Genomic DNA, 13,930 nt, shown 5'->3' with positions numbered 1-13,930 from the left:
TTGGTTGTTCCTATATGGAGTGGACAACTCCCTTTCTAAACATGAAGGAGAATAGTAAAACCAAGTCTTTATAAGTTGCAGTCCAGTTGAAAAGCACTGCAGTCTACACTTTTGACAACACTGATCAAAACTGAACAGACTATCTTCTTACCTGTAGTATTATAAGAAAATGTGACATAGTCATTTGATTAGACTGCATTGATGTACCTCATGAAGGGAAAAGTAAGCACAAGTAAAAGTAATTTAAAAAAAGTCTCTCTCACACCCACATATGTACGGTCCCCAGAGCCATGGAAAGAAGCATTTCAAACTTGGAGTTGGTCGTATTTGTGTAATTTGCTCGCCACTCCATACCAGAATATTTATTTTTCAGTTATATATTTACTTTAACTCGTAACTGCATAATTTATTATATAGGTTGGTTTTAAAATATTAAATCAGACAGGCTTAATGTAAATAGACTTAAAAGATTTCCTAAAGTAAGGCTGAACTAAAATTTGATCCAAGAAATCCAAGAATGAGTCTGACTTCATACAGTTTGCCTTGTCTGTCTTTCTCTTTCAGAGTTCGAGCCGATCAAGGTGTTGAAAATGTAGATATTGCTCGATGCATGTTTACAGTACGAGGGACTGGTCGTGGCAGTTTCATTGCAGGCAAAAGCGTCCATAACCAGAGGTATTTGCATATCACAACTAGATTATTTCATAAGACATTTAAATTCTTTCAATTTATAATTTGTAACTAAATATATTATCAGTATCGTCAATTTCTATGTCTATAAACATTTTCAAATCATATTTTAGGCTGTTTAGATGTTTTGTGACAAGTGTGCATTTTTGGAAAAAATCCTGTGAATGAAAGCCTGCACAGCATTTTCATACGATCCTGTCCCTTTTTTTTGTCCAAGAGTGGAACGACTATGGAGAGACCTTTGGAGTGTAACATGCCAGTACTACAACGTACTCCACAGTTTGGAGGAAGAGGGGTGTCTAGACCTATCCAATACTGTCCATCTCTACTGTGTTGGATATGTCTTTATACCACGACTCCGATCAGATCTGCATCACTTTACAGAGAGCTGGAACTGCCACCCCTTGCGCACCGAGGGAAATCTGACTCCAAATCAACTCTGGATGATAGGGATGTTGCAAGCACCCGTGGCAGAACCCCTGGTAGAGGTATGTACAAATGAATTAATACATTAATTAATACAAAGGTTCAGATGAAAAGTCGAATCTACTTTTACGTCTAAAAAACATTTTTTTGTGTAATTTGTTTTAAACCTGCATCCTAGTTTCCATGAAGTGAAAGGCCATTTTTTTTCTTTTTTGATAGTTATAGTAAAAGAAATCTGATACTGTGGTTTTAAAGCAGCTGGATGGCAAAATTATTTAAAAACAAAGTGAAAGGCCTGAAACATCATTGTTTCTGTAACGAGTCTATAATATATAATATTCTCCCTCAAATGACCTTAGATAAAATCAAAATTTTCAGATAATAGAGCATTTCAGTAGAGACATGACTCCACTTGCTTGCAGTTACTGTATCTCTGATTTATGAATGAAACTTGACATTACAGATCCAGCAAACTGAAGAGCAGCCTCCTTGTGCCCCTTGTGACGATGACACCAGTGAACATGGAGTGGTTGTTCCAGACATCCAATGCCCCCTGTCAGAGGAAAGACTTTTGGCACTACAACAAATAAATCCAAATGCTGAGTTATCCAGCTGTGGTCGAGACATACCGTATTTTCACGACCAAAAGGCGCACTGTACCAAAAGGCGCAGTCTCAGTTATGTGTGCCATTACAGTATTTAAAACACACATAAGGCGCACCTGATTATATGGCGAGGGTTTTATATACAATCCACGCCCACACTTCCCCCTTTAACGTTCTCATGGTGTCCTCTACTACGTCGGCCTTACAACAACAACACACACACAAGCATACAAGTGTGCGTATTTAAAAATAGAGCCGGAGCAAAACTGAGTTTGGTATTCACTTTTTTTTTTTTTACCGGTAATCGTCATCAATCAAACCCATGGAAGTCCTCATCCTCTGTTTCTGAATTGAACAGCTGCGCTAAACCTCCATCAAACATGCCAGGTTCACTTTCTTCACTGTCAGAGTCACTTTCCGTGCCGTGCGGCGCCTCGGAAATGATGCCGGCTTTTGCGAAAGCTCGAACAACAGTGCCAGCAGACACGTTAGCCCAAGCATTTACAATCCATTCGCAAATTGTGGCGTAACTCGCCCGGCGCTGCCTTCCACTCTTAGTGAAACTGTGGTCTCCATCGGTCATCCATCGCTCCCACGCCGCTCGCAGCCTTACTTTGAACGGCCGGTTCACACCGATGTCCAGCGGTTGGAGTTCCTTTGTCAGGCCTCCCGGAATGACAGCAAGCTCAGAGTTCATTTGCTTCACTTGTTTTTTCACATCGGCTGTGAGATGGGCACGCATAGAGTCACAGATCAACAGCGATGGTGATGCGTGGAAAAAACCACCTGGTCTACGTCCGCCTTACAACAACAACACACACAGGACGCACTGCACCATAGGGCGCGCCGCACAATTTGAAGAAAATCTAAGACTTTTATGTGCGCCTTATAGTCGTGAAAATACGGTACTTGCAGGCTCTCAATGTTGCCAGTGGTTTCTAAAATCTAGTGGACAGTCATGAAAGAAGCAGGCTGGATCAAAGTGGCATACCATTTTTTGAAACAGACCAGAATAAATTTGCATGTGATTCACATGAAATAGTTTGACTTTTATTTGAATTTGCTGGGATTTACAGTTAGTATGATTTTAAAACTAATAACCCTGTCTGAAAACAAGGCACCTAATTTGCCTTAACACCTGCACAATTCTTGGCAAACTTTACACCTGCCTAAAATACTTGTACGGTGCAGTATATACAACACATTTTAATCTGGCAATTGCCATGGTGAAAAGGTATTCATAACAATGATCATTCAAAATCAACTTTGGTAAAAACTACCAACATTTTTCAACAAAATAAACAGGCCTTCCAGAAATTACACCCTGTCAAAGCTGGCCCCAAATTTCATGGCAGTCAGCACATTACTCTTAAAGGACTCATAATTCCCCAAATGTGCTGTAGGGAGTGTAACTGTGTTGGTGCAGGCACTAACAATAGGAAAACATATGGTGTGGCCTGGCATGTGCTCCTCACAGTTGTGGTCAAATCTTATGGCTATTTTAAACTGCTCTCTCTCAGAGACAAACAGATGTTTGTGTGCCTGGCCAGTCATCCATTGCATCACTGCAGGAACAGACGGAGTTTCTTCATCCTCATCTTCTGGTTGTGCATCTTTAAAGAAAAAGAAAATATAAGTGTCTTGGTCTTAAGTCAGAACTGTTTGATTTTTTTTTTTTTTTAATAATCAATAATAATCAATGTTTTGTTAAAAGATACAAGCTGTATCTTTTAACAAAACACAGTTATTAGGCAAATAAGGAAACTAAAACAAAACAATAACTTATTGATGAAACTTAAGTTTTCTGGCCAGCAGTATGGTTGTCAGATCATAAATGTTTTCTTCATGTTAATGTTAAGTTCAAAGACCATTTTTGAATCATTTGCTAAATATATACCTTTCATCTAACAAAGGCTACGCAATCTGGATATCAAGTCATCAGGCATTTAGTCCCTATTTCAAGTAGAAGACTCTTTATCCAACTTCCTTTGAGGACCAGAATTTCTGTAAAATGATTTACGTACCCTCAAGTTCAAGAAGGAAATCTTGGAAGTATTCCAGAATTTTGGACTCCTCCTTGTGTTTTCCTGAACCATGTGGACTCATGTCAGGGGCCAGGTGTGAAAGGATATAATGCGAATCCACCTGTGAACAAAGAATCAAAGCAAATAAGATCATAATCAAATATTCCACATACACAGAAATCCAAAGTGGGGTATTACTACAGGTGCAAGGGATGCGATTCTGTTGAATACTGCACCCTTCTGCTGATAAGCAAATATTAATACTTGTTTTAAAAAAGGAATAAGGATGTTTACTCCCCCCCAATGAATTGGAATTCAGTTTAAAAATGCTGCAGTCTTCACCCTCAAAACTAAACACAAAGTTAAAATACCCTCTCTGAAATAAGTTGTATTTGATTGCATTGGATTGTACAGATTTACCTTATGAATTGATGACAGCATAATCGAACTTTTCCCCTTTAGAAAGTATTAAAATCATCACTGTGTATCAATGATATTTAAATACCATTTAGCTTTTGAAGACAAGAATATTAAATGGGAATAACTTAAATAAATTCAACATACCTTGTCATCGCATCCTGTCACAAAAAGATCATGACATTCGTTCGGCTTTTGCTGCATGACCTCGATCAGATTGTACACCTTAAGGCCCTCACGGATCTGTTGCAGCATTGGTATATGTTTTGTTGTCATATGCAGAACGACAGCCCTAAATGGAAATGTGTAAAATATATCAAATTTAGTGACAATAAACATTATATTACACAGCACTGTAAGCTTCAGGTGGCCATATTAAATATTATTTTGACGTTTGATTTTTTTTAAATTTAGGATTTAGAAGTCTTTTTGAAGTATTTTAACTTAAAAAATTATGATAAAATCCAAAAACCTTTGCACAGCACTATAAATCTAAAAATTGCACCCAAACTTGATTGTAAAATGACTGATTTAACACTGTGCTTTTTGTCTACTTGACAATTCAGCATTTCACACAAGTCTTCATCCATTTACACACACATTCCTATCTCACTGGCAGTGACCGCCTTACAGGGTGCCACTTGATCATTAGGATCAGTAATTATATACAACACACACATCAGTGGACATTTGTGAGACTTTGCACCTTCTTCAATAATACATTAATACACAGACTGCATGGACCTGAGATCATTGAGTTACACTATTTAGTCATCCAATAGCTATCAATGGACTCAACAGTAAACTTGATATTTTCCAAATTGTTGACAATCAGAAACATCAAAAATACATCAACATGCAATGAGACCTTATTATCCGGTCCTTATGGTCAATGCTGATTGGACCAGTGTAGCCACATTCCAGAATTTCTTCTACATGGGGGAACAGGTCAGATGCATCTTCGAGCTAAAGAAATGACAAAAATAACAAAAATATAAAGCTTTCAACTGTGTACAATATACACAATATTTTAAAGCCACACAGATCTGCATTCATACGTCTTTGCATCCAGACTGGAGAATGTTTCAGCAGTGTTCAGCTGGCAAAGATTCTTCTCCATGCTAATGTAAAAACATAAGTAAATATAAAAATTATAGATTGTGTGCTTCCAATTTGCATTAAAACCATTAGTAATGCAAATTCATCTAGGAACTGCCGATGCAACCTTTGTCATAGCAACCTTAAGATAAAGAGATACAATAGATTATCTAACAGAAATTACCTTTCACTGCAGAGGCTTGCATGAAGCTCAATGTCTGACACTGGAAAGGTTTGCATGCAAATTGGACATTTGACCTCACTTTCCTATGTGCAGGCACAATAAAGTTCAGAAGAGAGTATGTCAGTCCTGTGATGTGATAAACTACTTTAGGGTATCAAATAGGAGTAAGTTTGTCAGAAAGAACCAATCACTATAATAAACAGTTAATTCAATATGAACTTTTTCCTCTCAGTTTCCCTTTTCCTTTTCCTTACTAAGTTCTAACTCAATCCTGTTTGTGCTTACATACAACAAAGTATCATTAACCGAATATGAGCTCCAATAAACATTTTTAAACATTTTAGAAGTATGAATCTGAATAATACACTAGAAACTATTAACATGTCTTACTTAATAACTTCAGATGCATACTTAATAAATACTTGATGTCACCCTGAAAACCCCTCTCAATGTTATCTGATGGAATTACTGTACCTGCTGAAAGCACTGTTTCGAGGAGGACTGTGGCACATCTGAGTTAGGCCCTGGGGTTGGGCTCGAAGATGTTGCCTCATCCAAGAGCACCACTTCTGACTCCTGAGCAAAGAAGAAAAAAAGACATGCCAAGGTTTGGGATAAAGCTCACCATGACATATAACTCTTTTGTTAAGCATCTGAGATCAAAGCTGTAAAAGTTAACCCTATATTTCCAAGAAATGTAGAAAACAAGTTTACCTCATCTTCCAGGTCCGATTTGCTGGAGCACTGATCAATGTGCAGTGCCAACATCTGGAGAGGCATCACTGCCTTGCACTGTTTGGATACGCTGCCTCAAGTAACCTGGATAACTAATGAATAAAAACAGCTTTCAGTTAACAGCATTAACTCACTGCCATGCAATCAACATTCTTAAGACACTACGGTACTTGAACCACATATGTCTGCTATAGTTAATGAAAAATCCCACCTCTGCGTGAGTTACATCCGATGTAAAAGACAGTGTACGCTTTCCAAGCCCTGCTTGAATGAGCTGCAGCTCCTCAGAGGGGGATGGAGTTGTCTCCGTTTTGGAGGAAAGTAAAAAAAAAGAAATATCAAGTGGATTCCACTTCTTCAAAGTTCTTGCTTGTTTGTAGCCTCTAGTAGGTGGACCTTTATTTCTTCGTTTGAAATATCCAGGAAAGGATCTGAAGGATGATGTTCGACAAAAAGTATATTTACACTTCATGGGGAAAAAAACTTAAAAATATCTGAAATTGCAATGTGAATGACAATATTTCACATATAAACTAGCGCTTATGTAATTTATTTTTTTAACACCTGGCCATCTCAGACTCCACTGTCGGCCTCTCCCTACTGGTGCTCTGACCCTGTCCTTCAGGTATTACTCTGCTGAGCACAGACATGAAATGCTGAGCAGCTTCAGTAACTGCACGCCGATCGCACTGTAAAATAATTCAAGATGCATGGCATTGTTACGTGATCATGCAGAGTACATGTGTCATTAAGGATCTATTCCTGCCGTGCTTGTCATACTACTGGGCTACAATACACCGAAAGTAATAGTTTATTTCTTACCCCACCCCCCTCCCCATGACAATACTATGATAAAATGCATATGAAAATGAAGGGAAAAGCCTACCTGACCCCGAGGTCCATCAGGATGGTTCTCCATCCTCCTGTGATGACAAGGGAAATGATTCTACATGAGTAAAAAAAACTGTCATAATAACAAAGAGTCTGTCATTAATTCAACATCAGGAGACCAATTATATATACTGTTAAAACTCTAAAGGATAAAGATCTCTGAAAAATGCTCCTTTTACAAGTCTTACTAAATTTATCAGAGGAATGACTCAATAATCCACACACGCACGCACGCACGCGCGCACACACACACACACACACACACACACACACACGCACACGCGCGCACACCTACGATGGTTTGTTTTGATTATATATCTAATTAAAGTTTATTGATATATACATAAAAGACCGAAATTTGTGAGATTGAGCCAACTGTCGCCGAAGCCGGGACCGTAATATGCTCGTCAGTCACTTATGATGGGTGCATAGCGGTAAGCTAGTAAGCTAGCTAGCTGTAAATTAAGAGCGTTCACGTCTGATAACGCGGTCTCCACTAGTTGGGGAAAACAGCCCAAGAAGAGCAACAAGTGTAACCTTAATAGCATCAATAAGACAGGAGAGTTACGCTAAACATACCTGTTATGATCAATGATTGCCTCCTTCAGTCAAGTCCTCGCGTCTCCCGTACCGCCATTCGAATCTGGGGGGGCGGAAGTTGTCATTCCGTCTCTCTGAGGGACACTGACCAATCAGGACGCTTCTTACAGTTTTCAGAGGAGGCCCCTCCCATGAAGGTTAGGACGAAGCGCAAAAAAAACTTCTGGAAGCGCAAACGAAAGTTTAGGAAGCGTAAACAAATCTGTGTTTCATGAGAGCAAAATTTTGATTTGTAAATAAAACTTGTGGATTTATGAAGATACAGTTTTAATCACAAAACATATTTTTTGTATTTTTGAAATGATAATTTTGTTTGCAAAGTTTTCTTTTGTTTTCAAATCTATTCTTTTCGATTGCATAATAAAGACACAAATTCGGCTCCATAACCCACTGGGTTCAAAACGTGGTGTTCACAAAATAGGTGCTCTGTATTTTGTACTCAGAAATCTGCCACCAAAGTTTAACTCTGCTTTGATGAATATTCATTTGGTTGCATTGTTTCACACTGAAGATCTGAAAAAAATATGGCTTTGATCCTGTTTTAGAACCACTGATTAATGATATCAAAAAGCTTGAGAGTTGTGGACTACATTTGCCTTTGTCTGCTGAAAAAGTCCATGGCACTATATGTCAGGTAACTGGGGACAACTTGGGGATGCATGCAATGCTGGGATTTGCAGAATCTTTCAGTGGATGTTACTTTTGTTGTTCATGTTTGATTGAAAAAAATGATGCCCAGAAGATTTACAATGAGGATGACCACAAGATAATCTTGCGTCAAAGGGAACTTTTTGAAATGCACTGCAATGAGTTGGAGTCAGACCCACAGAAGTCATCTGTGTTTGGTTTAAAAAAGAAATCAAGTCTTAACAGCCTCCAGTTCTTTCATGTTTGTTCTAATTTTTCATTTGACATCATGCATGACATTCTTGAAGGTGTGGCTCAGTATGAGTTGAAGTTACTAATGGAATACCTCTCAGAAAATGTTTTGTCGAAACCTGATCTGTTGTGTAGGATTTATGCCTTTGACTATGGGTATGTGGAGCGCAAAAATCGACCTACAAGAGTTAACCTGGAGAGTAGTGGCAATAATATAGGGCTCAATTCCATTCAGACTCTTTGTCTTGTTAGAAACATTCCTCTACTTTTTGGTGACATTGTACCAGAAGGAAACAAAAACTGTTTTTTGTTGCTGCTTTTACTGCAGATAATCAACATTATTTTTTTCTCCATCTGTTACACGTGTGGCATGTGTGTGTGGCATGTGTGACATGACTGTACTTCTCAAGTATTTGATAAAGGAACATCATGAGTTGTTCAAGGAGCTGTATCCTGATAGAAACCTGATTCTGAAACATCACTTTATGATATACTATCCATCTTGTACCCGAAAAATTGGACCACTAATACAAATGTGGAGCATGAGATTTGAGGGAAAACACAGGATTTTCAAAAACACTCTTAAAAACTTCAAAAACATCATCTCTTGCAAAAAAAAACATCAAATGTCTATTGCATGTCATTGGGAGACATCGCATTCGAAATGTATTTAGTATGGACCTATGAAATCTATTAATGTGGACAATGAGGAGTATGGTGATGTGTTGGTTCGGGTTTTGCATGTTGAGTCTGTATCTCAAGACATCCATGCAACCACCTGGGTTACAATCAGTGGGACCGAGTACAGGCCAGGATTAATAATTTGCAACGAGACTGAACATGTTTTGCAGAATAGAAAAAATAATTGTTGTTGACAATGTTGTCTTCTTCCTTGTAAACAAGCTTGTGGTCGACCATTTCAGTGAACATTTTCATGCTTACAAAGTATTTGAAACCAGTGGCAAGGACGTTGTTAAAGCAGACAGTCTTGTGATTTATAAGCCCTTTGATTTACAAACTGCGTATGGTGGAGATGAGAGTCGGTACATTGTGCCATTATTTTATTTGTAATTACTGCTGAAGTTGTGCCTATTGTGTGAATTCCTGAGGTGCTGGCAGATTATTTATCTTGAATAAAAAATTAAAACTTAATCAATGCTGGTCTGTGAATGTATTTTATATAATGTATTGAATGTATTGTAAAACAAAGTATTGAAAGCTAACACACTAGTGATGGGAAATAAATTAAAATGTATTTGTGGCGATGGGCGTGGGAGAGCTCAGCTGCAGCGGAGAGAGGTGCGGAGGAGTGTGTGGAAGCAGCGTCAGAGTAATTTGTACAGGTGGTAACAATTGGCTGACCTTATTACCTCTGCAGTAGCAGTCTGGAGCGGGTGGACAGAGAAGGGGAGACGGACGAGAGAAGGAGCTGAGACAGAACAAGAGCTGCTGTGGAGTGAGCGACGACGGAGGCTGCTTATCGGTGAGCTGCTGAGACGTGAGAGATGAGGAATGCTGCGTATTGGGGAGCTGCTGTGGCGCGAGAGGCGACGAGCACTGGCGGCCGGCAAGCTTCTGGGGAACTGACGGAGGCAGAGAGTATTCACCGGACGAGGTCTGGTGAGGCGCCGAGAGAGAGAGACTGAGTGGTTGCGGGAGTGGGGTGTAAAATAAACCGTGTTACCCTGACAATCTGCCGTTGTGTCTGTATTGAGTGGACCCACTGACAGACGACCTGTCACATTGGCGCCCAATCGGCACTCAATACACTGCACTGGCCCAGATGCTCAGGGACTTGGCGGCAATGCACTTCGCAGGCGGTGGCGACTCAGCAGCATCTTGATGCGCTGCACCAACATATGTTGGATATGTTCCAGGCCACGGCGGTGGCGTGTGAGTGGCTGCAGGCGGAGTGGGCGGTGTGACTGCTTCCCCTGCTGACGGGGGAGGCCCAGATGGTGGCGATCAGCCTGCCAGCGGCGGCCCGGAAGAACTTCGCGGATATCAGGAAAGCGGTGTTAGATAGGACGGGCCTCTCGCCTGAGGACCACCGGCGTGTTTCCGGGGCGCTCGGCTGGGGGCGGGCGACCGCCCGTTTGTGTTTGCTCAGCGGGTAAAGGACGCGGCAACCAGGTGGCTGCTGCCGGGGGAGACTGAGGGGGAGAGTCGGCTGCTGGAGAAAATCGGGGTGGAACAGTTCATGGAGGGGCTGCCAGTGGAGATGGGCAACTGGGTGAGGTGTCATCGTCCGGCGGATCTGGGGGCAGCGGTGACGCCGGCCGAGGATCATCTGGCGGGCCAGTTGGGCGGCCAAGGACGGCCACCTCCGGCGATGCGACCGACACCAGCACCACGCAGGAAGACCCTGGCTCCACTGACAACGGCACTTCGCGCACCAACGTCTCTGGTTCTGGTGCCCCGTACTAACCTCTCCTTTGCTTCCCCTCCCCATCAGGCTCCAGCTGCTACCGACGCTGTTTCCAACCCGCCGGGGGCCCTTCAAACGTCAGGTCAGGAGTGCTGGCAGTGTGGGCAGCCCGGCCACTTCCGACGAGAGTGTCCGCTCATGGAAGTCAGCCAGGTGGTTCGGGTTGCCGGCATGCCAGCACCCTCTCCTGGTCCAGGAGGGACATACAGCATTCCGGTAAGGATCCAGGGGGGTGTACACCGGGTGGATTTGGGCTGTGAACAGTCCCTGATCCACCAGAACCTGGTGGATCAGGGTTGGTGGAGGCATCCTGGGTGAGTATAAGGTGTGTGCACGGGGATGTTCACCTATCGCCACCTATCGTGCCGGTGGAAATTAGATTCAGGGGTAAAAAGCATATCATAAAGGTCGCGGTTAGCTCCCGCCTGATGCACCCCCTGATTTTGGGCACGGACTGGCCAGGGTTTCAAAGAGCAGTGGGAAAATGTGCGGGGGTGCGTTCACGAGAGATAGGGACATGTGGTGTGTGTGCTGTGCTCAGTGGCGACACGGGATCATCTGAGACTGCGGGTGGAGGTGGGAAACCGGGGGGGGGGGTCTCGTCAGGGGGCTCCATGGGTTCCTGCCCTTCACCCCATGGAAGATTTTCCTCTGGTGCAGTCTCAAGATGACACTCTGCGCTCAGCGTTTGACCAGGTGATGAGGATCGATGGTCAGCTGGTGCGCCCGGGCACAGCACTTACATACCCACATTTTGCGTTGATCAGAGACAGATTGTACAGAGTGACTCGTGACACTCAGACACAGGACATAGCCACCCAATTGTTGGTACCAAAGTGCCGCCGGGAAACTGTTTTCCAGGCGGCGCACTACAACCCGATGGCCGGTCACATGGGGTACGAAAAATCACTCGACCGGATCATGGCCCAATTCTATTGGCCTGGCATTCGGGCAGACGTATGCCGGTGGTGTGCATCCTGTCCCGAATGCCAATTGGTTAAACAACCAGCCATCCCCCGGGCGCCTTTGCACCCCTTACCACTGATAGAGGTTCCATTCAAAAGAATTGGCATGGACCTCATCGGGCCATTCCACCGGAGTGCACGAGGATACCGGTTTGTGCTAGTCCTAGTGGACTACGCAACCCGATATCCCGAAGCAGTGCCCTTGCGCACCATCTCTGCAAAGAGTGTTGCTCAAGCACTGTTTCAGGTCATCTCCCGAGTCGGAATCCCCAAGGAGATTCTGACCGACCAGGGCACCTCGTTTATGTCACGAACACTACGGGAACTTTACGAATTGTTGGGCATCAGGTCTATTCGGACTAGTGTCTATCACCCACAGACAGATGGGCAGGTGGAGCGTCTGAACAAGACCTTGAAGAACATGATTCGTAAGTTCATTCATGAGGATAGTGTAGCATGTATGAATTGCGTGCATAAAAATTATAAAAAGATGTAACAAGATTTTGGACTAGTTCAGAAGATTCTGATTCGGCTCTGGGAGGTAGAGGTACAGTAAGAACACTTGAGGCAGAAATTTTGGTTTAAGTGCCTTATTATTTTGCTTGTGAAAAAAACAGAGTAGGAAAAATATATTTACAATATTTACAATCTGCAGATAACAATGTTTCAGATAGCAACACTCTATGAACAAGTGCACTTCAACTATTTTTTTCCTTTAAGTTTTACCCAGAACACAGTCACAATCCAACAGGTTAACAGCACAGTATAAAAATGTCCCAACCACAATTCAAGGTATACAAGATTGATAGTTTTCTCCCACAATGCAGTGTGGGTTAATTGTCCATAGGTTTCAACCAGAGTTCCTGAGTTATTGTTGAATGTCCATGAGCGCGCAAAACCAGAGTACAAATATGACCCTGAAAAGGTGGCAAAAATTAGGTGGGAGAAGACTGGCTGCTAACAACCGCCTACCAGACCGCAGCGGGATGTTGTTGAGTGAGGTTCAGGCTCGTGGGCTCTAGCTCGCCTCCTGCGATAGATGTATGCACCCAACAGGGCACACCTGGCCTGTATATAACAGACAGGACCACTATCAGTTAAAATATTCATCAGATATCATTATCTTTAGCTAGCTTTTAGTCGGTGTACACACATATTCAATATTCCATTACATATTTAGACAAATAAAAATGCATTTCAACATTCAACAGCATTTAGCAATCAAATCAAATCATTACACTTTAAAAAGTGAAAAATCTTTAGCCAACATGGACTTAAAGTGCTTTACCCCACATAACACAGGCTATGATGACCAATACAACAATATAGCTGCGTTAGCATATCAATGGAGCACCAAAAACAAACAGCTAGGTGATTACCGACCGCATTGATATGCTAATGCTAGTTAGCACAACAACATTCAAACATTTAGACATTCAGACTCACCAACTCCCTTCGATTATCAGTCTCAGCCAAAAAACCCTGTTCTCCGAAGCAGCGGTAGCTGATCTCTAAGTTTAGAGAGTGCAGTGTATTTAAAAGCATGATCAACGAATGTTTTAAAAGCAAAAGATAGTTTGTTTAGACTAACCGTGTTAGCAGCGATCCTGTGGCTCGTCTCCTCACCAGTGTGTGTGTGGAGAGGAGCACAGCTGTATTAATCAGACCCGCAAGTGACCCGATTGGTCGAAACACTACACAACCTGAGAGCGTACGTGACGGTGCATTTACGGATCGTAATAAAAATAGGAAATATTTTATATTAATTACTTTCGTTTGAGGAAGCGTGGTTTTATTATGTGGGTTACAATAGCAGCAATTGGGATAAATGGCTGGACCCTCTGTTGTTTGCAGTGCGGGAGGTGCCCCAGGCCTCCACGGGATTTTCTCCCTTTGAACTATTGTTTGGCAGGAAGCCGCGTGGGGTCTTGGACCTGGTTAAAGAAAACTGGGAGGAAGGTCCAAGCCCAAGTAAAAATGAAATTCAA

At 42.2% G+C, this 13,930-nt stretch overlaps 3 long non-coding RNA genes across 3 annotated transcripts; 1 reads left to right on the top strand and 2 right to left on the bottom strand.

The window, feature by feature from the left end:
- The first annotated feature begins 558 nt into the window (after positions 1 to 558).
- Positions 559 to 2,760, top strand: LOC110945205 (uncharacterized). Its single transcript, XR_007947567.1, has 3 exons — positions 559 to 675; positions 908 to 1,178; positions 1,580 to 2,760. It is a non-coding gene; the product is annotated as an uncharacterized LOC110945205 (long non-coding RNA).
- Positions 1,952 to 7,734, bottom strand: LOC127537751 (uncharacterized). The gene is made up of 9 exons (XR_007947573.1): positions 7,650 to 7,734; positions 7,066 to 7,102; positions 6,391 to 6,610; positions 6,159 to 6,271; positions 5,919 to 6,020; positions 5,031 to 5,128; positions 4,310 to 4,454; positions 3,746 to 3,866; positions 1,952 to 3,334 (listed from the first exon to the last, which is right to left on the bottom strand). It is a non-coding gene; the product is annotated as an uncharacterized LOC127537751 (long non-coding RNA).
- A 4,810-nt stretch (positions 7,735 to 12,544) lies between these two features.
- LOC127537762 (uncharacterized) lies at positions 12,545 to 13,608 on the bottom strand. The gene is made up of 3 exons (XR_007947586.1): positions 13,534 to 13,608; positions 13,389 to 13,453; positions 12,545 to 13,010 (listed from the first exon to the last, which is right to left on the bottom strand). It is a non-coding gene; the product is annotated as an uncharacterized LOC127537762 (long non-coding RNA).
- Between the last annotated feature and the right edge of the window lie 322 nt (positions 13,609 to 13,930).

The sequence above is a fragment of the Acanthochromis polyacanthus genome, chromosome 16, assembly GCF_021347895.1.
Source record: "Acanthochromis polyacanthus isolate Apoly-LR-REF ecotype Palm Island chromosome 16, KAUST_Apoly_ChrSc, whole genome shotgun sequence".
Classification (NCBI taxonomy): domain Eukaryota; kingdom Metazoa; phylum Chordata; class Actinopteri; family Pomacentridae; genus Acanthochromis; species Acanthochromis polyacanthus.
This window is presented reverse-complemented; position numbering and strand designations above follow the sequence as displayed.